Source organism: Schistocerca serialis, chromosome 2 (assembly GCF_023864345.2).
Source record: "Schistocerca serialis cubense isolate TAMUIC-IGC-003099 chromosome 2, iqSchSeri2.2, whole genome shotgun sequence".
NCBI classification, from domain to species: Eukaryota; Metazoa; Arthropoda; class Insecta; order Orthoptera; family Acrididae; genus Schistocerca; species Schistocerca serialis.
Genome location: NC_064639.1, coordinates 849,203,539 through 849,224,842, shown reverse-complemented (window position 1 = coordinate 849,224,842; position 21,304 = coordinate 849,203,539). Strand labels below are relative to the sequence as shown.

Below are 21,304 nucleotides of genomic sequence, written 5' to 3'. Positions count from 1 at the left end.
TTCGTGGGGAACTAGCCAAAGTAAAACATCCACGTTAATATTGGAATTGTGCGATAACCAGGGTGTGTCCTGTGCGTGTGGTGCTGAGCAGACGATGCGCCATATCTTTCACGACCCTTGCATGGGGGCTTAATTAAATATATTTTTTGAAAATACTTTTAATTTTACTAACTGTCTGTCCGATTACGTAGTGTCTCGTAAACGGTTGGCCCTGACTAGAATTATTACGCTATCTGACTGCAACAAACAATGTAAGAAAATTTTCGTAAACACAGTTAATTAATTAAGTCCCCAGCAACTATAAAACCTACAAAATCCAAGCACAAATGTAACTGTTCTGTATGTGGGAGTGTGACTCAACGTACGCATCTGGCACGGTTCTTTTTCAACAAGACAAGAATTTTGATACCAATTATACTGACGTGACAAAAGAAATTTAGAAAAACTATAATTACGCAAGAAAACCAGAATTCACTCTAATACAAGAACACAAGCCAGATGCTTTGTTGACTGAACCTGTAGTGACGCATTATTTCAGACACACAATCAATAAAAGAACATTGTATTTTTTTACCTTCATATATATTGACGAAATGCACTCATTACAATAACATCTGCTATCTCTCCCATCAAATAACTGCATACAACATGGAACAACACTCTTTACTACAACATATCCCTCCGATTTCACGACAAGCAGTGCCCACTAGCACATCTCGGTACGAACTCTTAACACACACTGTCCTCTACGAGCTCTCTACTAGCACTGACTGCTACGAACTCCCGACAACCACTGACTGCTATGAACTCTCCACACGCACTGTGGAGGCGGCTTAATAGTACTCTTTGGCGCTATCTCTGGCGCAGTGGCACAGTGTAGCCACCTTTCATATGCCCCTCCTCCACAGGCCAGAATTTGATGGTATTTTTGCCAGCATTGGTGGTGAAGATACCACCAAATTCGTCCAGAAAAATACAGACAAAAATAAAAGATAATATTAATACCTAAATATCACATAATTAGTTAAAAATTTTGGCTTTGCACTGACCTTTTACTAACCTAATATATGAAATACAGTAAGCAATACAACTTCTTTTCATACATGTGACTTTACATAATAGTTTACACAATATACAAAAAATCAGTTTATACAAATGTTCACATAAAATGCTTTCAATGATTAGTTTATACAAAAAAGAACACCAACAGGTAACATCTTTTCAGTAAAAGCAGTCCATCAGTTGCACCCAGTAAAGTTTAGCAGGTACACCCAGCAACAAGTCACATTAGTTCAGTAGAAGCAATCCATCAGATGCACCCAGCAATGTTAAGCAGGTGCAGACGCCAACAAGTGACTTCATTTCAGTAAAAGCAGTTCACCACTTGCACCCAGCAATGTTGAGAGCAGGTGCAGACACCAACAAGTGATACCATTTCAGTAAAAACAGTCCATCTGTGGCACCCAGCAATGTTGAGTAGGTGCAGACAGCAAAAAGTAACATCATTTCAGTAGAAACAGTTCTAACAGTGGCACTCAGTAAAGTTCAAGAGGTACACACAGCAACAAGTCACATTAGTTCAGTAGAAGCAGTCCATCAGAGGCACCCAGCAATGTTGAGTAGGTGCAGACACCAACAAGTGACATCATTTCAGTAGAAGCAGTCCATCAGAGGCACCCAGCAATGTTGAGTAGGTGCAGACACCAACAAGTGACATCATTTCAGTAGAAGCAGTCCATCAGTTGCACCCAGCAATGTTGAGAGCAGGTGCAGACACCAACAAGTGACACAATTTCAGTAAAAGCAGTCCATCAGTGGCACCCAGCAATGTTAAGCAGGTGCAGACACCAACAAGTGACATCATTTCAGTAGAAGCAGTCCATCAGTTGCACCCAGTAATGTTGAGCAGGTGCAGACACCAACAAGTGACATCATTTCAGTAGAAACAGCTCATCAGTTGCACCCAGCAATGTTGAGTGCAGGTGCAGACAGCAACAAGTGACATCATTTCAGTAAAAACAGTTCATCAGTTGCACCCAGCAATGTTGAGTAGGTGCAGACACCAAAAAGTCACATTTCTTAGCAGAAGCAGTTCCATAAAATTCACTAGCACTGATCACACAGTTCATCAGAGTTTATGAGCACAAATTAAACATGTCCTAGTGTCACACATCATATTGAAAAGTGCAGGTAACAGCTCAGAATATTTATCTTCACTAATCAGACAGTTCAGGCATGAACAATAGTTTGAATGCACATACAGATGCATTTACAGTAACATACAAATCATAACAAACACACAAATGATATCAGATAATTGTCCTATTAACTATTACAATACACAAATACCAGTAAACCTATAATATTTATGGGTGTCAGTGCAAGCCACTACAAACAAATAAAATAATATTTACGAGATAGGTGGGTAGGATTAGGAAAGGAAAACACACAAAACACACTCATTCATCTTTCATCCACATTAAGTACTACTGTGTAATTGAATGGTGTTAACTGTGTAAATGTAATTCTGTCAAAATCTGATGTTCATCATGTGTATCAAGTAGTAGTGGCAGCAATGTATAACAGTCAATAATAGTTAGTCAACGTCATAGTCATCATGTCAAGACCAATGTTTGCCAAGCCAGATCAAAATGTACTGTTGTTGAACAACTGTCAGTGAGCCAAGATATGCAATTACTTCCTCTCTCCAAAAAAAAGTATATACTGCTTAGTTATTTAACAAAGTGTGTGTATAGACTATCTTCCTTCTATTTTAGTGTTCTAGTCTGCTATCTTCATCCTCCTTGTTCCATAAGACCAACAAAAAAAGAATATGCTCCTCACTTACTTTACCTCTTATACACCAAAACTCCAATAATCATCAACTTAATCTCAATACGTGACTAATACTTCTTCAATACGTCGATACATATAACTCTAATCATCAATATCATTTACCTTACCTCTTGTCCACAAAAACTCCAATAATCATCATATACTCTCAATACCTATAATAATACGTCGATAAATATAAACCTCAGCACCAATATCATTTCACTTCCATAACAACTCTTTCCTCTAGTCAGTCTCCTCGAACAAGTACAGATAAAATCCTAATGCAACTTCAATTCAGCATCCCATACAATCCGAAGACACAGTGTCCACACACAACCTCTGTGTAATCCATCTGACCCAAATTTTCTACTCATTATAAATTATAAACAAAGAAATGCATACATGACCTCTAACAGACTTAGTTCGAATAACTCTCAGTAATTAAGTACGATTACGGAGTGTGAATAATCATAATGTTTCACAGTGTGTACACCACTTCAAGAATTATGGCAGACAGAAGCAAACATGTGGAGTATTTCTTGTGTCAAGTGTCACTTCCTATTTCAATTGCTCACGAAAAATGCAGTGTAATACTGTCAATGGTCTAAACCTAGTTTCGGTCTGTCATGTCGTTAGCCTCCTTCCTATTAGCATAAATTTATACAGCTTCCATAAAACCTCAGCTCATGTGACTTCTATGACTTTCTTGTACTAATGTCGTTCGTCGAATTATAGCAGTTAATTTTCTTATCTTAAAAATATAAGGCACTGAGCGTAAGCAAAACATGCAATAGCGAGTAAATATACCAGTAGAGAACAGAATGTCAACAAGTGGATGCAGCACAATCCTACAACGAGGCTCTGCCAAGCGAGCAATCTATAATTAATACAGTAGTGTGACCTAAACTCTATGTTTATACACAGTATATCAGCATTTCTATACACCAAATTAAAGAGCAGTTATGGCAACAAAACAGAAACGTGTAAATATGCAATCCATACAAAAAGCAGCAAACATATATCTTACGTAATAAACAAGTCATTAGCATCATATCATCCTAAGCAAATAAATGTTCATATGTCATCTTAATAAGTAAACATGAAAGCGCAAGCAGATAAATCATAAAGTACAACATACATACATAATCACAGTCAGCACAATTAATCAGATAACAATTATAATTTAAATAAATAAGCACAGCAGGCACATAATTAAAAAAAAAATATGACATCAGTGAAAAAGCAGTGCAGCCAAGCGATGCATAATATATACAAATAACAACCCTGTTCATTAATCAATAATTGTCAAAATCAGTTAACGTACGCAAGCACGTCGCTTCACAAGTAATTCCATAGAACATAAAATTAGCACAAAGTATGAATCACGTAATCGCGAGCAGCAAATTACGTCTAAAGTACGTACCTAAGTGGAAATTTGTTACCTGAAAATAAACTCAATTAATAGTTACCTTTTTTTTTTTTTTAGTTAATTAGTTTCTTCTTCGAAATTACATTCTTCCTGAAAATTTCTCGATAGCAAGTCGTCTTAACGTCGGAGACACACAGAATTTACCTGAAGTTCTCAAATATTTTACACAACCGTATCCTGGAAAATACTGAATGTTAATAACACAATTCAACAAGTCCTTATAGCTTTATACTGAATTTAATCGGAGAAATTAGACTGTGTGTTTGTTTACGGCTGTCAGTGCATTCGCACTGAGCGCTCGATCAGCTGTGGGCGCGTGACGTAGGAAGCTATTGTTCGCGGTCAACGACTGCCTTGTGCGGCGCGCAGACTTGACTGTTGCTTTGAGTATGTGCCGCCGCCAAAACACAGCGCGGTATCCTTGTACTCTCCGCATGTTTACATCTAGCTGTTAGTTTCTCACAAGTATGTCATTCCACAAAAATTTTAACGTTTGATATATGATGTATTCCTTTAGAGCGTCGTGATTTAAGAGTTTCTACTTCGACAGTGTTATCATGAATAATTTTGCGAATTCTATATGGACCATTATAAAGCAGAAAAAATTTGCGACACAAGCCTTTTCCTTTGTGAGACAAACGGTGGGACTTAATTAATACCTTCTGACCAACTGACAAGAATTTTGAACGACCAGGACGTCTAGCTGATTTCTCTCTTCTAGCAGCCGCAGATGCAATATTTTGCAGAGCCAGGTTGACAACTTCAGAATGCCGCAGGAACGATTTCAGAAATGCGATTTGTCGGTACCTTATTTTTTAATATTAATAGAGGCGGTAAAGAAGTTGAGTCATTAGGGAGTTCATTCAGAATGTTTTGAAAAATATGAAGATACTGATCCCAAGTTCTGTGATTCTGATGACAATAAAGACGGCACAATTTATTGATTTCCTTCATCCATCTCTCTGAAGCGTTAGATTGAGGGTGAAAAAGTGAAATGAAAATTGGTTTAATTTTACGACGCTGTAGAGTACGAAGCCAAATTTTAGAACGAAACTGTGATCCATTATCTGATATAACCTTATCAACATGACCAACTTCTTTAAGAAAATGTTTGATGAAAGCGTTAGATACTGAACGAGCTGTTGCTTTGCGTAAAGGTGTAAAACACACATATTTTGACGTCAGTTCCACTGCTACGAAAATGTACGCAAAACCATTAGTAGAACGAACCACTGGACCGAACAAATCGACTGCAGCCATCTCCTTTAATTTCGCTGGAATGATGGGAAACAACGGTGCTCTGTGAGAAATCGTTGGAGGCTTAGCCATTTGACATAATTTGCATTTGGCAAGAACAGATCGAATACGTTTTTCCATATTACTGAAGTAGCAATTTTCTCGTAATTTGTGAAAGCATTTTCTGGGACCAAAGTGTGCATAACTGAAATGCGTATACCAAATCAATTTATTGACCCACTCATCAGGAATACAAACTAACCAAACGGAGTTGTCGACCGATTTTCGTTTAAAAAGAATGTCATTGCGGACTAAATAATGCTGTCTAATCGCTGCGCTTTCCTTTCTCCTCCACTTCTCCTTAATGTCCTTCCAGATAGGATCCTTATTTTGCTCCTTAGCGATGTCCTGGAGCGAAGACGAAATAAAGTTCTCAAACGCAACACCTTGAATATACATCAAACAAAAATTGTTTTCCTTGCAGTCCTCTTCAGCACTTCGTTTCAAACCCATAGGTGCACGTGATAAAGCATCAGCAACAATATTTGAAGAACCCTGTATGTAAACAATACTAAAGTCAAATTCCTGTAGGTACAACGCCCATCGTGACAATCTGCCGTGAGTTAATTTTGTTGACATAAGAAATTCCAGAGCTCGATGATCGGTATAAACCTTAGTATGTCTGCCAAACAAAAATGTGCGAAATTTTGTAAAAGCCCAAACAACAGCCAAAGCTTCAAGTTCCGTAATCGAATAATTCTTTTCTGATTTAGAGAGAACACGACTTCCAAATGCAATAGTTTTCTGGACTACAACGCCGTTTTCTTCTATCTCTTGAAATAAATGTGCACCTAGGCCTTTGTATGATGAGTCCGTTGCCAAACAAAATTCTTTAGATAAATCCGGATGTGAAAGAAGTGGAGCTGCAACTAAAGCATCACGAAGCTGTTCAAATTCTGACTGAGCTTCCTCATCCCAACACCAATTAGATTTATTTCCAGATAGTTCGCATAAACGAGGTGTGGCCAAATCGTCCAATTTAACAAAGCGTCTAAGAAAATTACAGACACCAAGGAAACTACGAACATCACGTTTTGTAGTAGGAACAGCATAATTACGAATAGCGTCTAATTTCTCTGGATCAGGAAGAATACCTTCTGTAGAAATAATGTGACCGAGAAATTTCACCTGAGAACGACCAAATTCAGATTTTTCCAAGTTTATTGTCATGCCAACTCGTGCAAAAATACGTAATAATGAATCCAAAATTTTGTTGTGCTCACTCCAACAACGTTTAGCAATAAGAATGTCGTCAACATAAGAAGTAATGTTGTCACGAAGATAAACAGGTAAAATTTCATTTAAGCTACGAGTGAATGCTGCTGAAGATACTGTAAGTCCAAACGGTAATTTCCGAAATTGGTAACAGTTACCAAAGGCTAAAAAAGCAGTGTATTTTCTACAATCAGGGTGGAGTTCTATTTGCCAAAAACTTGGGCGCATATCAATCGTGGATAAAACTTTGATTCCATGGAAATGTTGAAGAAGTTCATCTAAATTTTGTGGACGGTCAGTTTCAGGAATGATGATATTATTTATCTGTCTGGAATCCAGAACCAAACGAATTGACCCATCCTTTTTAAGAACAACGTGTAATGGGCTAGTATAAGGACTGACTGCAGGCTCAATAATGCCCTGATCTAACATGTACTGAAGTTCATTCTTAACCTTGTCTCTGTAAGCCAAAGGAATAGCGTACGTTTTCCCGCGAAATGGTGTGTGTTCTTTCACTTTAAATAAATATTGTAAGCCTTGTATAGTTCCTGTGTGATGACTGAACACTGTAGCATGTGAAGTCAAAATGTGGTGCAGCTCTTCTCTTGCAACGTCATCTGGCACTTCAGCTTTCTTAACCTTTTCATTAATTAATTCTTCGCTATTAATTATGTCATCCATCGCGTCTCTGTATCTATTGTCATTATCATGAATAAACACATTGTCGTCATAATGCTCAACGAAAACATCAGAAGTAAGAAACCTTAAACATTTTGTATCTGACTCAGATCTTGTTAAACACTCGAAAAATTTTAAACATTTCGGCATTCCAGCAACAGTCAAATTTACACTTCCTTCTTTAAAGTTCAGAATTGCCTTATGTGCGTTAAGAAACTCCATACCTAATATAATTTGTGTACTGAGTAATGGAACAATAATAAAATTAGCAGAAAGTTCGTATCCTTGACAAATGAAATTTAAGTTGGTCTGTTGTTTGACTTCCACACTTTTTCCAGAAATAGCACCTCGAATTGTAGTTTTAGAAATAGGTAACACAGGACAGGCAATAGTTCTTACACATATACGAAAAACTGATTCACTAATGACATTCAATGGGCTCCCAGAATCTAAAACTGCAGTAAACTTATTCTTACCCACACATACTTCAATAACAGGATGTAAAAATACGTCAACATTATTTTCCTTTTCGTCTAACAAAATGTCTCTCATGTCTTCCAGGCGTACGTAGTGTAAAGTCGTAGTGTCATTACTTTCTGAGCCGTCTATATTGCTGCCAGAAGCCGAAGCTGCGAGTCATTGTCGATTGTTTGCGTCACGTCTTTGAGTATTCGCGTCATTTCGCGGATCAATTTCTACGATTTGCACTTGTCTCTCTGAAGTTCTGTCACGTGGAGGATGCCAATTAGGTCCCTCCTGTCTGTTGGATGCAAATTCTTGTCTGTGTCTGTTATTAAAATTTCTGTTTTCCTGAAACTTCCAGAATGAGATTTTCACTCTGCAGCGGAGTGTGCGCTGATATGAAACTTCCTGGCAGATTAAAACTGCGTGCCCGACCGAGACTCGAACTCGGGACCTTTGCCTTTCGCGGGCAAGTGCTCTACCAACTGAGCTACCGAAGCACGACTCACGCCCGGTACTCACAGCTTTACTTCTGCCAGTACCTCTGTTTTCCTGTCTGTCTGCATAACTACTCCTTGTGTAATTTCGACTGTCACTTCTGAAATTATTGTTGTATCTACTACCCTGATTGTTTCTGTAGAAAGAATTTCTATTACTGTATGAATAATTTCTGTCCTGATGATACCGATTACTGTTTCCGTATGATTGATCATTCCGGTACGAATTACCGCTATTGTCTGTGTAATTTCTGTTAGAACGTCTGTTATTGTCATAGGGCTGGTATCTATTGTCCTGTCTGTTACGTCTATCGTTCTCAAAGTTACTCACATAACGCCCGTTCCGATCACTATCTCTTTTCTCTGGAAATCTATTGTAAATACTGTTACTGAAAAAGTTACAAGAGGTCCCGTCGTCGTTGTCATACTCAAGTTCTTGCAACAAAGTCTTAAAAGTCTCAATGTCGTCTTTACATCTTCCGGCCAAAGCAATTTGTCTTATGGATTGTGGCAGCTTAGTTAAACAAATGCGAATTAATTCAGTCGGGCTATAAGGGTCGGACAAGAACTGATTCTTTCGAATCATGTCTTCAAAGTACTCTGCCGGCGTGCGGAACTCAGACTGTTTGAAATTACGCTGCATAATAAGACTGTGTTTGACTCTGTCCTGCGTGTTTTCGGACCAATATGCCGATAGAAATGCATGATAAAATTCATTTAAATTATTGCAATCTCTAATGAGTGCGCGCATCCGCGTCGCCGGTTCGTTTTCTAAATATCCACACATGAATTCTAGTTTGTGACTTAGTGGCCAATTTGGTGGAAGTGCGTACATAAATTGATCTAGCCATGCACATGGATGTATGTCATTCTTAGAATTGCGGAAGATCTTAAATTTCCGGACAGTCAAAAAGTGTTTATAGTCAAAGTTTTCGCCTCGTGGCGACAAAGACCTACCACGTCTGTCCCAGTCCGAATGTCGATTATTGTCAAGTTCACGCGCCTGGCGCTCTCTTGTTGCCTCTCGTAAATGAAATAAATTACTTTCTTCATACCCCTCTGCTATCTGTGATTCTAAGTTCCTTCTACTGTCCTTTCCTACTATTTCGCCTTCAATTTGTTTGACTTGCTTCCGTAATGCCTCAAATTCCTTTTTCACGCGTTCATTAAATTTTCCCTGATTCTCAACATGCTTATTTATGTTCTGATACTCTTCGGTTTCTGCAAATGGTAATGGGGCTGTATCATCCGAATCTCTGTCCCCATGTAAACTAAGATTTGTCAATTTATCTGAAATTTCCTCAACTCTTTCCGATAAGTCACCTATTTTTTCTTTCTGTTTGTTTACATCTTCCGTAAGTGTCGCGACTCGGGTTTCAGTATTGACACATTTGGTAGTTAACTGTTCATATTGTCGTGTTAGATTATTTATTCTGTCATTTGGTACGGATTCCTCGATTCTTTCAAATATTTCTTCCTTATCCTTTGCACGTTGTAAATTTAACTCTGAAAAATTCTGTACTATCACGCGATCTCTTTCTTCCTGTTCTCTATCCTGTTCCCTTTGTCTGATTTCCACTGCAATTAATCTATTATTGTGAGAATTCAGAATCGGTTGTACTTCTTCCCTGATTTCTTTCTTTAATTCATCTTTCATATTTTTGAAACATGTCCCTATTCGTGAATCTATCCGTGTTTCCAAAGTTCCCATCTCTGTTTTAAATTCAGATCGAAACTGCTCCATTATTCCCCTATCTGTTTTTATTTCAGATCCCAAAGTTTCCATTCGTGTTTCCATTGTCCCTATTCTTGATCCCACTGAGTCTAACTTTGTTCCCATTGTTCCCATTTGTGATCCCAGATTTGATATTGCACTCATCAACTGCTCCATATTAAATTGTTCAGAATTCTTTTCGCCCCTAACATCTCCCGCAAAACTAACTTCCTTCGTCACAGCTGTAAGGCTATCTGTGTTCGATACTATTTCAGAATCTTCTGTCGTTAATCTCAGATTCTGTGAATTTTCCGATTGAGAAAAATTTTGAAATGGTTCCGGACTATTTTCCCGACTTATTAAATTATTTTCAACTCCATTATTCATCATACAGTTGTCCTGTGTTGGCGAGTTCGCCATGTCAACAATTTCGTTCTCACTATTCATCATTTTTGTCTTTTTCATCGATCGCGTAATCATTTACAAAATATACGAAAGATTCGTCACTGTACGCAAATTACACACCGTGACTCTTATCTCCAACAATACTATTCACACTAGATGTTTCCCTCAAACACGATCAATCGAACAATTGAAATAATTGCACTAAATTGTCAAACCGTTGACAAGACAACAAATTTAATTCTGAGAAAAAAAAAATACCATTAGAAGAATGACAATTACCAAATCTACACATGCAAAATAGACTACAATTACTAACTACAAATTACTACAACAATACTACAGTCTACAATTTTCACAATCAGAAGAATCCAAGGGACGATCCGAAGCAGCGGTCGCCACGTGCATGGGGGCTTAATTAAATATTATTGATTGAAAATATTTTTAGTAGCTGTCTGTCCGATTACGTAGTGTCTCGTAAACGGTTGGCCCTGACTAGAATTATTACGCTATCTGACTGCAACAAACAATGTAAGAAAATTTTCGTAAACACAGTTAATTAATTAAGTCCCCAGCAACTATAAAACCTACAAAATCCAAGCACAAATGTAACTGTTCTGTATGTGGGAGTGTGACTCAACGTACGCATCTGGCACGGTTCTTTTTCAACAAGACAAGAATTTTGATACCAATTATACTGACGTGACAAAAGAAATTTAGAAAAACTATAATTACGCAAGAAAACCAGAATTCACTCTAATACAAGAACACAAGCCAGATGCTTTGTTGACTGAACCTGTAGTGACGCATTATTTCAGACACACAATCAATAAAAGAACATTGTATTTTTTTACCTTCATATATATTGACGAAATGCACTCATTACAATAACATCTGCTATCTCTCCCATCAAATAACTGCATACAACATGGAACAACACTCTTTACTACAACATATCCCTCCGATTTCACGACAAGCAGTGCCCACTGGCACATCTCGGTACGAACTCTTAACACACACTGTCCTCTACGAGCTCTCTACTAGCACTGACTGCTACGAACTCCCGACAACCACTGACTGCTATGAACTCTCCACACGCACTGTGGAGGCGGCTTAATAGTACTCTTTGGCGCTATCTCTGGCGCAGTGGCACAGTGTAGCCACCTTTCACCCTGTTCGCATCACCTCATTGTGACGCGAGAGGATCTAACAGCAGTGTACCTTACTAAGGCGCTACTCTTTATTTAAATGGTTGTCGTTGACACACTAAGAAGAAGAAGAAGCTATCGAGACTGCTGCAACACAACGACAATCCCGCTTCTCTGTAACGGGAATGCCTGTAGGCTTTCACTCAAGTGTTCGCAGGCGTTTGGAGTCGGCGGTAGTCCTCTGCTGTCCGTCCGTCTTTAAACGGAACAACCGTTTCAGAGCGAAGCTAACACTTCATTTAAGCCGTTCCTGTCTGACTTTCGGGGAAGCGCCACTACCTACAGGTGCGACTTAAATGGGCCCTTTTGTCCTGCGAGCGTGGCGGTGAAGTATTACAATAGAGAACCAAATACTGGCGCTTGTCGATGCATCGTGGTTGCCAAACAAACTCTAAAAGTAAGCTAACAGCTAGTTAACAGCAAAGAAGAGCGTCTTGCTAGCAGGTGGCTCTGATGTGAATCTTTTATTTCCAGGTTCGCGGATGGCGGCTCTGTAGAGTGTAAACCACCTGGGAAAGTCCACCAGCGCACAAAGGTAAGTAACCACAAATGCAATGGAGAAGACAAGACTACATACATGTGTCGGGGGCAATAAGAAACCCATGAAAAACTTAATGTAGTTGTTAATTTAATTGAAAAAAGTTTGACGCTTTCAGATCTGCGAGCCATCTTCTTCAGTGGATCACGTAGTTCGTAATCAGCCTAGCAATACATTTTTTATACCACGTTAGAAGGTATGGAATTAATCGTTAAACTTGTAGATCATCTTATACGAACTTAAGCTTAAGGCGTGGCTTTTGCAGTATAATGAAAGAATTATAATCCCACTAAGTGCGCAGAAAAAAACAATTATGCAATTAGTTTCAAAATCTACCTCTTCCGAGACTTTTTCCTGTGCACTTCTTAATTTAAATCTGACGTCAGTGACAAAGTTTCAGGGAGTCCAGGAGTGGACTGACTGGGTAGATTCAGGTGATTTGCTGTGCAGTTGATTTCGAACAGTGTTTGAAACAACATTGTCTGATAGGGGACGTATTTTTGCTAATTTAAACATATTTTGCACTTGATTTATTATTAGTTTCTGAGAAAAACCAGTGAATAAGTTAATACGTCAAGAGTAGTCAAATGGAAGCGATACAGCTGGGAAAAAACTAATTAAACTGCTTATTATGACAAAAGTTATCGGCATAACTCTTAATGCGCTGGGGTGAGATAGGGACTGTATGGCCCGCGTTGTTGCCGGGGTTGTATCGACTACGCTGTAGAAGTTTCGCTGGGGATCCCTTACACTTCCTCCATATCGCCCCGATCTCTCTCCATACGATTTCTGCGTTCATGGCCGTCAATTTGCTTCGGACTAAGAGATGAACGCCTGGATAAATTCCAGAATATCGACGTTAGAAGAAAGAAATGAAAATTCTGCCTTGAATTTGGATACGGTGGAATATTAGTTAACACCACAGCAATTCCTTTTCTATCAATACACGGCCATGGTACTGTGACACTAAGGTCTGGGAGCGTAAATCACCAGCTACCAGCTCCTTGAACTGATCGCAACGACGCGTGCAGATGCAACCTTCTTCACGTAGCTATCCCGTCCGTTTGATTATCAAAGCGTGCTTTCGCTCTGTGGGGATTCAGAAAGTACCAAGATTATCTCCAATGATGCGGTAAGCGAACCAGCCGGCTGCTGTGGCCGAGCGGTTCTAGGCGCTTCAGTCCGGATCCGCGCTGCTGCTACGGTCGCAGGTTTGAATCCTGCCTCGGGCATGGATGTGTGTGGTGTCTTTAGGTTAGTTACGTTTAAGTAGTTCTAAGTCTAGGGGGCTGATGACCTCAGATGTTAAGTCCCATAATGCTAAGAGCCATTTGAACCAATTTTTGTAAGCCAACCAACATCGCATAAGATTTTCCTGAGTGCTCGGTAGGAGTAGGCTCTATATCTACTTTTTTTCTCCGCAATTCATCTTATCCTGTTTGACAGAGGGTATTTTGTGAACCACTGTCACTTCCCTCCTTTCCTGTTGAAGTCCCGACCGGTGGTGAGGAAGAACAATTGTTGGTAGACCTCCGTGTGATCTCCAACCATTCTAATCTTACTTTCGTGGTTTGCTCACGATATACGAGTAAGAGGAAGCACTATGGCTGACTCTTCTAGGTACGTATGTTTTCGAAATTTTAACAGACCATACCATGGTACCTCCTGCTTTCACGATTAAAACGAACCTGTGACGAAACGCGCTGCTCTTCTTTGGGTATCTACGTTTCCTCCATCAGTGTACGTCCCAGATGATGAGCAATAATCGAGCACCAGTCGACAAAGTTTTGTAAAGTACTTCCTTTGTGGTTGTACTTCGCTTCCTAAGATCCTTGCAATGAATCTCAGTCCGGCAGGTGCCTTTCCTGTTACTAGTTTCATGAAGTGGTTCCATTTTAAATCGATCCCTGTGCATATTGTTAGATACCCAGTTTCCTCTGAAACCGTCACACAACATTTTACAGAATATAGTACTCGATTTCTGACGCTGCATAATTCAGTTTAAAAAAAAAAGCATTACCACGAAGAAATTATCCGAATGAGACTGAAATCAGTAGGTGTGATGTACATGTACAGGCACACAAATGAGTACAATTTAAGAAAAATTGGACGACTGATTCAGGAGAAAGAGCTCCACAAACTGAGCAAGTCAATAACGCGTTGGTATAACTCTGGCCACTATAAAGCCAATCTTTCGGCTTGGTATTGATTGACAGAGTTGCTGTATCTCCTTCTAAGGGATATGATGCCAAACTCTGTCCAACTGGCGCGTCAGATCGTCAAAATCTCGAGCTAGTTGGAAGGCTCTGCCCATAATGCTGCAAACCTCCTCAGTTGGGGAGAGGTCCGGCGACGTTGCTGGCCAATACAATGTTTGGCAGGCACGAAGACAAGCGGTAGAAACTCTCGACGTGTGTGGGTGGCCGTTATCTTGCTCAAATGTAAGCCCATGATGGCATGCCATAAACGGCAACATAATGGGTTGTAGAATATCGTCGACGTACCGTAAGGGTGCCGCGAATTACAATCAAAGCAGTCCTGTTATGAAAAGAAATAGCACCCCAGATCATCACTCCCGGTTGTCGGTTGGGCGGCAACCAGGTTGGTATGCCATCACTGGCCAGGGCGTCTCCACACACTTCTTCTATGGTCATCGGGGCTCAATTCGATGCGGGGCTCATCACTGAACAAAATTCCACTCCAGTCAATGAGATTCCAGGCCGAAGACGTGTCTGGAGACGCCGTGGACAGCGGTGGGATACCAATCTGACTGTCGTCCGCTAACGGCCCGGCAACCAGGAGTGATGCTCTGGGGTGCTTTTTCTTTTCATATCAGGCCCCTTTTGGTTGTCATTCTCTGCACCTTTGCAGCACAGCGGTACTAAACAAAATTCTAGGCACCGTTTTGTTGCCCTTCATGGCAAGCCATCCTGGGTATGGATTCACCAAGATAACGCACGCCTCCATACGGCGAGAATTTCTGCAACTTGCCTTCGTGCTTTCCAAACCGTACCTTGGTCAGCAAGGTCGCCAGATCTCTCTCCAATTGAGAGCACGTTTGGAGCTTTATAAGCAGGGCCCTCGAACCAGTTCGTATTTATGATGATCTAACACGCCAGTTGGTCATAATGTATGACGATGTCCCTCAGGAGGACATCCAACAATTTTATCAACAAAGCCGAATGACTACATGTATGAGGGCCATAGATGGACCAACGCGTTACTGAGTTACTCAATTTGTGAAGCCTTTTCTCTTGAATAGATCATTCATATTTTCGGATATTGTAATCATTTGCTTATCTGTACATGTTCATCACATCTGCCGATTTCCGTCCCATTTGTATAATTCCTTCGTGGAGCGACACTTTTTTTAGTCTTAGAGAGTAAGTGCAATCAAGATTCAATATCACCAGTGTCCCTTTTGTTGCATTTTCCCTTCTCCTTTTATCTTGGCGGAGGATTGCAAGAAAAAAAAGGTTCAAATGGCTCTAAGCACTATGGGACTTAACACCTGAGGTCATCAGTCCCCTAGACTTAGAACTATTTATACCTAACTAACCTAAGGACATCATACAAATCCACGCCCGAGGCAGGATTCGAACCTGCGTCCGTAGCAACCGCGTGGTTCTGGACTGAAGCACCTAGAACCTCTCGACCACAGCTGCCGGCGGAGGACTGCAGATTTGAAAGTAATCAAGCTGGTTGGGAAGAGAGAAGTGTTTTTCTTAAAAGCCAGGGGCAGTATACTTCTAGGAGTCCAAGGCGAAGTTTCAGTTCGAGGTAGCTAGAGCAGCATGCGCGGCCCTCACCCACACTCTTTCGGGCAAGACACGGGACAGCCTTTCTGCCGCAAAAAAAGAAAAAAAATAACAGCATCCTTGTTTGCAGAATCCTGTACAAATATAAAATATCTCTAGATAGCTGTCCCTCTCCAGAGGCTAGCGTGTGAATCTCCTTTACCTCAGGAGTAACGCTACGAAATAATGTTCGATTTAAATTTCAGAATCCAGCGTTCTGATTCGTTCACATTGTTAATTTCCGAAGAGCACTTGCTCGTCTGTCCCTACATGGGAGCGTCTTATAGGTCTGTTTCAGAACAGTACCACGGAGCGGGAGAGATTTTCTGCCTTCTTCCTCACCCCAGAGCACTATTGGTTAAACATAGCGAAAATCAGCAAGAATAGGAGATCGTTTGGCATCTTTACTTAAATTTTATTGGACAGAACCCGCAAAGTCTGCCACCATTGGCCGGCGAGATTCCGTCTCTGACAGAGACTGTGAAGATTAAGAGTGTTAACAGGGAAGACAGAAGCTGCTAGGAGACGGTGGAGTGCAGATTTGTTGCTGGACGACAGATAAGCGGAGCCTTGCGGTCACACAGAAGGACGTTTCCAGTTGACCCCTGAACTTAGTCTCCAGCAGCTACCACGACTGCCTACCGCATTACGCTACGAGTTTGGTAAATGGGCCAACTTTGCAATCACCGAATCCGTAGGGATGCAATGTCAGTTCAACCCTTCAGAAGCCAGTTACACAGTTTTGATGCTTTGCAGCTAGATAGTTACCTTCAGCAAGTACGTTGGCGATTTTACTGGTGCCGGCCGTGGTGGTCGAGCAGTTCTAGGCGCTTCAGTCCGGAACCGCGCTGCTGCTACGGTCGCAGATTCGAATCCTGCCTCTGGCATGGATGTGTGTGATGTCTTTAGGTTAGTTAGATTTAAGTAGTTCTAAGTTCTAGGGGACTGATGACGTCAGAAGTTAAGTCCCATAGTGCTCAGAGCCATTCGAACCATTTGATTTTACTGGTGTTCAAACCTATTTTTTCCGTGATCTTGCTGTAATTTACCAACTACGCTTAGTCACTGGCCATATTCGTGTATTATTCACATAATTTTGTTTTTATTGTGCTCACCCACCTGTTACAAGAATAGAGTTCATCATTACGAACCCTTATCCAAATATTAAATGTTCAGTTGTTTGTATCAGTGGGTAAGTTTTGTGTTTTGCTTTTTGATAATAAACTTGAGTGTTATACCGAAAGACGGAAAAGTTGCACAGGTCAGACTAATACTCAAGAAAGGAAATGGGAATAAGCAGGTGAATTACAGACACGTATTCAAATCGGATAAAATGGCTCTGAGCACTATGGGACTTAACATCGGAGGTCATCAGTCCCCTAGAACTTAGAACTACTCAAACCTAACTAACCTAAGGACATCACACACATCCATTCCCGAGGCAGGATTCGAACCTGCGACCGTAGCGGTCGCGCGGTTCCAGGCTGAATCGCCTAGAACCGCTCGGACACATCGGCCGGCTACTTGAGTGTTATAGTGACCACTTCTTTCTGTTACATATTAGATGATACCTCCTTTCCTTAATACGTCTACGTGTGTAACGTGGCACCCATATTGTCGTGCTTGATCGAAACACTCCTATTAATTATCATTCAGTGAGATGTTTCCGTGCATGATATTATTATATCGATTAATTAATTTGCTTGGTCATATGAGGTGCTCCCATTCTCTGCAGGTCACCACAGATCGGACTATAGCATCAGAGGGGTATTGTAGTGCTTCGAGAATTTACACTTAAATTCTGCAACCATTCAACCTTCTGCCGCCTCGAACACGCGATATTTTAAAGATAAGTGTGAGAGAGAGCCTATTTACTGCGCAACACATGTCTGTGTGTGCAGGATGGACGTTGGTCCTGGGAGGACAGGAGCTGCGTCAGACGAGCAGCGTCGACAAGTGTTTGCCGCTCGCGCCATAGAAGCTGTATGTGACGTACAAAGAGCAAGCACGCCTTATTCTTTGACTGTGTAGTGATTGTAATTGTTATGAACAATTGAAACATGTTTTGTCTAGAGACTCTTACTTAATCTTGGTGGTAGACTTGGGAGAAGCAAGACCTGTTTTTTAATTTCTAGTGGTTTTGAAACCCACCACAATGTAATTATTTTTAATAGTGTCTAACAGGTATCGTCGTAGCTGACTTGCAAGAATTTGTATGTTTATGTGAAACTTGTGGAGATGAAAATATACCTGAACTGAACTGAAAGTATGAGGTTACCGAGCTATTTCTAGTGAGAGAGAGTGAGTGTGTATTTGTTATCTCCTCTAACCAGCATTATTTCTTCGGAGAAGAAGTTGTGGAGATCGACTTAGCCGCATATCCAGAGAAGAGGATCGGCTAAAAGTTTCCAGTAACTCAACTGCAGTAAGAGAAGTGTAAGTTCACAATCCAGCTTTGCACCGCTTCTCTTGTCGCCGAAACCGTTAGAGTATGCGAACCAGCACAACCGGCACCCCACAGTACCTCAAATGTTTAATGGAGATGTTTACTTCGAATGATTGTTTGACGATTGGATAATCATACGATAAATTATCTTGCCAGCTATTTATCCACAATACTTTACATTCGTTACTGTTGATAGTAAAGTGCACTTCTTTCCGTACGTGGGTACAATTTTCTAGCGTTGCGACTTCTCTATACACAACATCATCATTCCTCAACAGTCACATGACCACTTGAGACATTATCCGCTAGGTAATTTACATATTGATTGTGAATAGTTATGGCCCTATAATACATCTGTCGGGATTCTGTCACTGATTGTTACCATTAATTCAGCCCAAATATCAACGGTAGCAGGAAACTTAATTCTTACTGTTATTCAATAAAGTGCGTGCCAGTTTGTATACTAGAACTATCATATTGTATACTTTTTTAACAGGGTTGCGCTATAACAGAAATGAGGCAATACAATAAGCAAGGACTAACAACATCTATTAACAGAGTCTTAGAAAACTTTAGTTAACTGTTGGTAACAGCAGAATGCGTGGCACTTGATGTCCTATACACAATGCAATGAAATTTAAGCAACTACAGCCGACATATTAGTTCTGAGAGAATCAGCAGCTGTATCGATATTTGAAACAATTCTCAAAGTACTTGGAGAGAAAATAGTGACGCAACTACTTAGATCTGAAAGTGATCCTAAGAGACTGAAACATGTCATGTACAAGAGGCGGAGGGTGTGCTGAAAACTAATGCTTCTGAATTTATTATGCCACAACTCTTAAAGCTTTTTAAATAAAACAAACTTTATTAACTTTCTACTGAGTGGTTATAATTATAGTGCAGCTACTTACAGAGGTCCAGTCTATGATATCGAAACTTGGTAAACGTTCAAATGCGTTAACGCAGAAGCGATTTACGCTGGAAAAAATTAGTCGCAATTTTTGGCACCAAGTGCAATTTTAACGCTGTGAATTCAAGAAAGGAGTATAGAAATGTCTCTGTCTGTAATGGATTAAAGGATTAAAAAGGGGACACAGGAAGAAAGTGTCAAATAAGTGGAAAACGTATAATTTCGATTTTATTATTAACTGCTGCTTACACAATTTGTTCCAAATGAGTATCGGGGTTGTCGATGAGAAACTGTACAGCACCAGGTTTGCACCTAGTGGCCAAATTTGGAACTAATTTTTTCCAGCGTAAATCGGTTCTGCGCTGATGCATTGGCAATCTACCAAGTTTCACTGCCATACGATACTTATAGCTCACGCTGGACCCTCGCGAGAAGCTGCACTTTAGTTATTACCACCTGGTACATCGTTATTCTTCATGTTTATCTATTTGCTTTTCAACACAGTCACCTGGGGACAAACTCATTTCTCCCAACCAGAGACCAGTTTTTTTTATACCATCTCTGTAGAATGTTTGACTCTATTGAAGGAGTCACAATCCCACCTCTGCTAACACGGCTTCATCACTATCAAAATGAAGTCCGCGAACGCGTTCTTTAAGTTTTAGAAACAGATGAAAATCGGAGGGGTCTACGCTGGGGCTCTATGGAGGATGATAAATGACAGTGAACCCAAGGCATCGGACTGTTGCAGATGTCACAGTGCTCGTGGTCTGGCATTGTCATGCTGAAGGAGAGGGTGCTCAACACGTGGATGAACTCTTCGAATTCAAAACTCGATTACAGCAAGCTGTTTCTCACGCATCTTATGCCACACACCGCCATTGTAAACGCTACTATTCGGAACCCCCCCCATGAACCATGGACCTTGCCACTGGTGGGGAGGCTTGCGTGCCTCAGCGATACAGATAGCCGTACCGTAGGTGCAACCACAACGGAGGGGTATCTGTTGAGAAGCCAGACAAACGTGTGGTTCCTGAAGAGTGGCTACAGCCTTTTCAGTAGTTGCAGGGGCAACAGTCTGGATGATTGACTGATCTGGCCTTGTAACACTAACCAAAACGGCCTTGCTGTGCTGGTACTGCGAACGACTGAAACCAAGGGGAAACTACAGCCGTAATTTTTCCCGAGGGCATGCAGCTTTACTGTATGGTTAAAGATGATGGCGTCCTCTTGGGTAAAATATTCCGGACGTAAAATAGTTCCCCATTCGGATCTCCGGGCGGGGACTACTCAAGAGAACGTCGTTATCAGGAGAAAGAAAACTGGCGTTCTATGGATCGGAGCGTGGAATGTCAGATCCCTTAATCGGGCAGGTAGGTTAGAAAATTTAAAAAGGGAAATGGATAGGTTACAGTTAGATATAGTGGGAATTAGTGAAGTTCGGTGGCAGGAGGAACAAGACTTCTGGTCAGGTGACTACAGGGTTATAAATACAAAGGTTTAATAATGAATAAAAAAATAGGAGTGCGGGTAAGCTACTACAAATGGTTCAAATGGCTCTGAGCACTATGGGACTTAACATCTGTGGTCATCAGTCCCCTATAACTGAGAACTACTTAAACCTAACTAACCGAAGGACATCACACACATCCATGCCCGAAGCAGGATTCGAACCTGCGACCGTAGCAGTCCCGCGGTTCCGGACTGAGCGGCTGAACCGTTAGACCACCGCGGCCGGCTAAGCTACTACAAACAGCATAGTCAACGCATTATTGTGGCCAAGATAGACACGAAGCCTACGCCTACTACAGTAGTACAAGTTTATATGCCAACTAACTCTGCAGATGATGAAGAAATTGATGAAATGTATGATG

General features: G+C 40.7%; 1 protein-coding gene and 1 non-coding gene across 2 annotated transcripts in view; one reads left to right on the top strand and one right to left on the bottom strand.

The window, feature by feature from the left end:
* Window positions 1–8,338: 8,338 nt before the first annotated feature.
* Trnas-cga (transfer RNA serine (anticodon CGA)) lies at window positions 8,339–8,415 on the bottom strand. The gene has a single exon. It is a non-coding gene; the product is annotated as a tRNA-Ser (tRNA).
* Window positions 8,416–12,218: 3,803 nt separating this feature from the next.
* The window catches only part of LOC126458130 (kinesin-like protein unc-104), a 376,183-nt gene continuing 367,097 nt past the window's right edge, over window positions 12,219–21,304 (top strand). The window contains exon 1 of the mRNA XM_050094968.1: window positions 12,219–12,271. The gene's annotated coding sequence lies outside the window, so the exon portion shown is untranslated. The remainder of the gene's footprint in view (window positions 12,272–21,304) is intronic.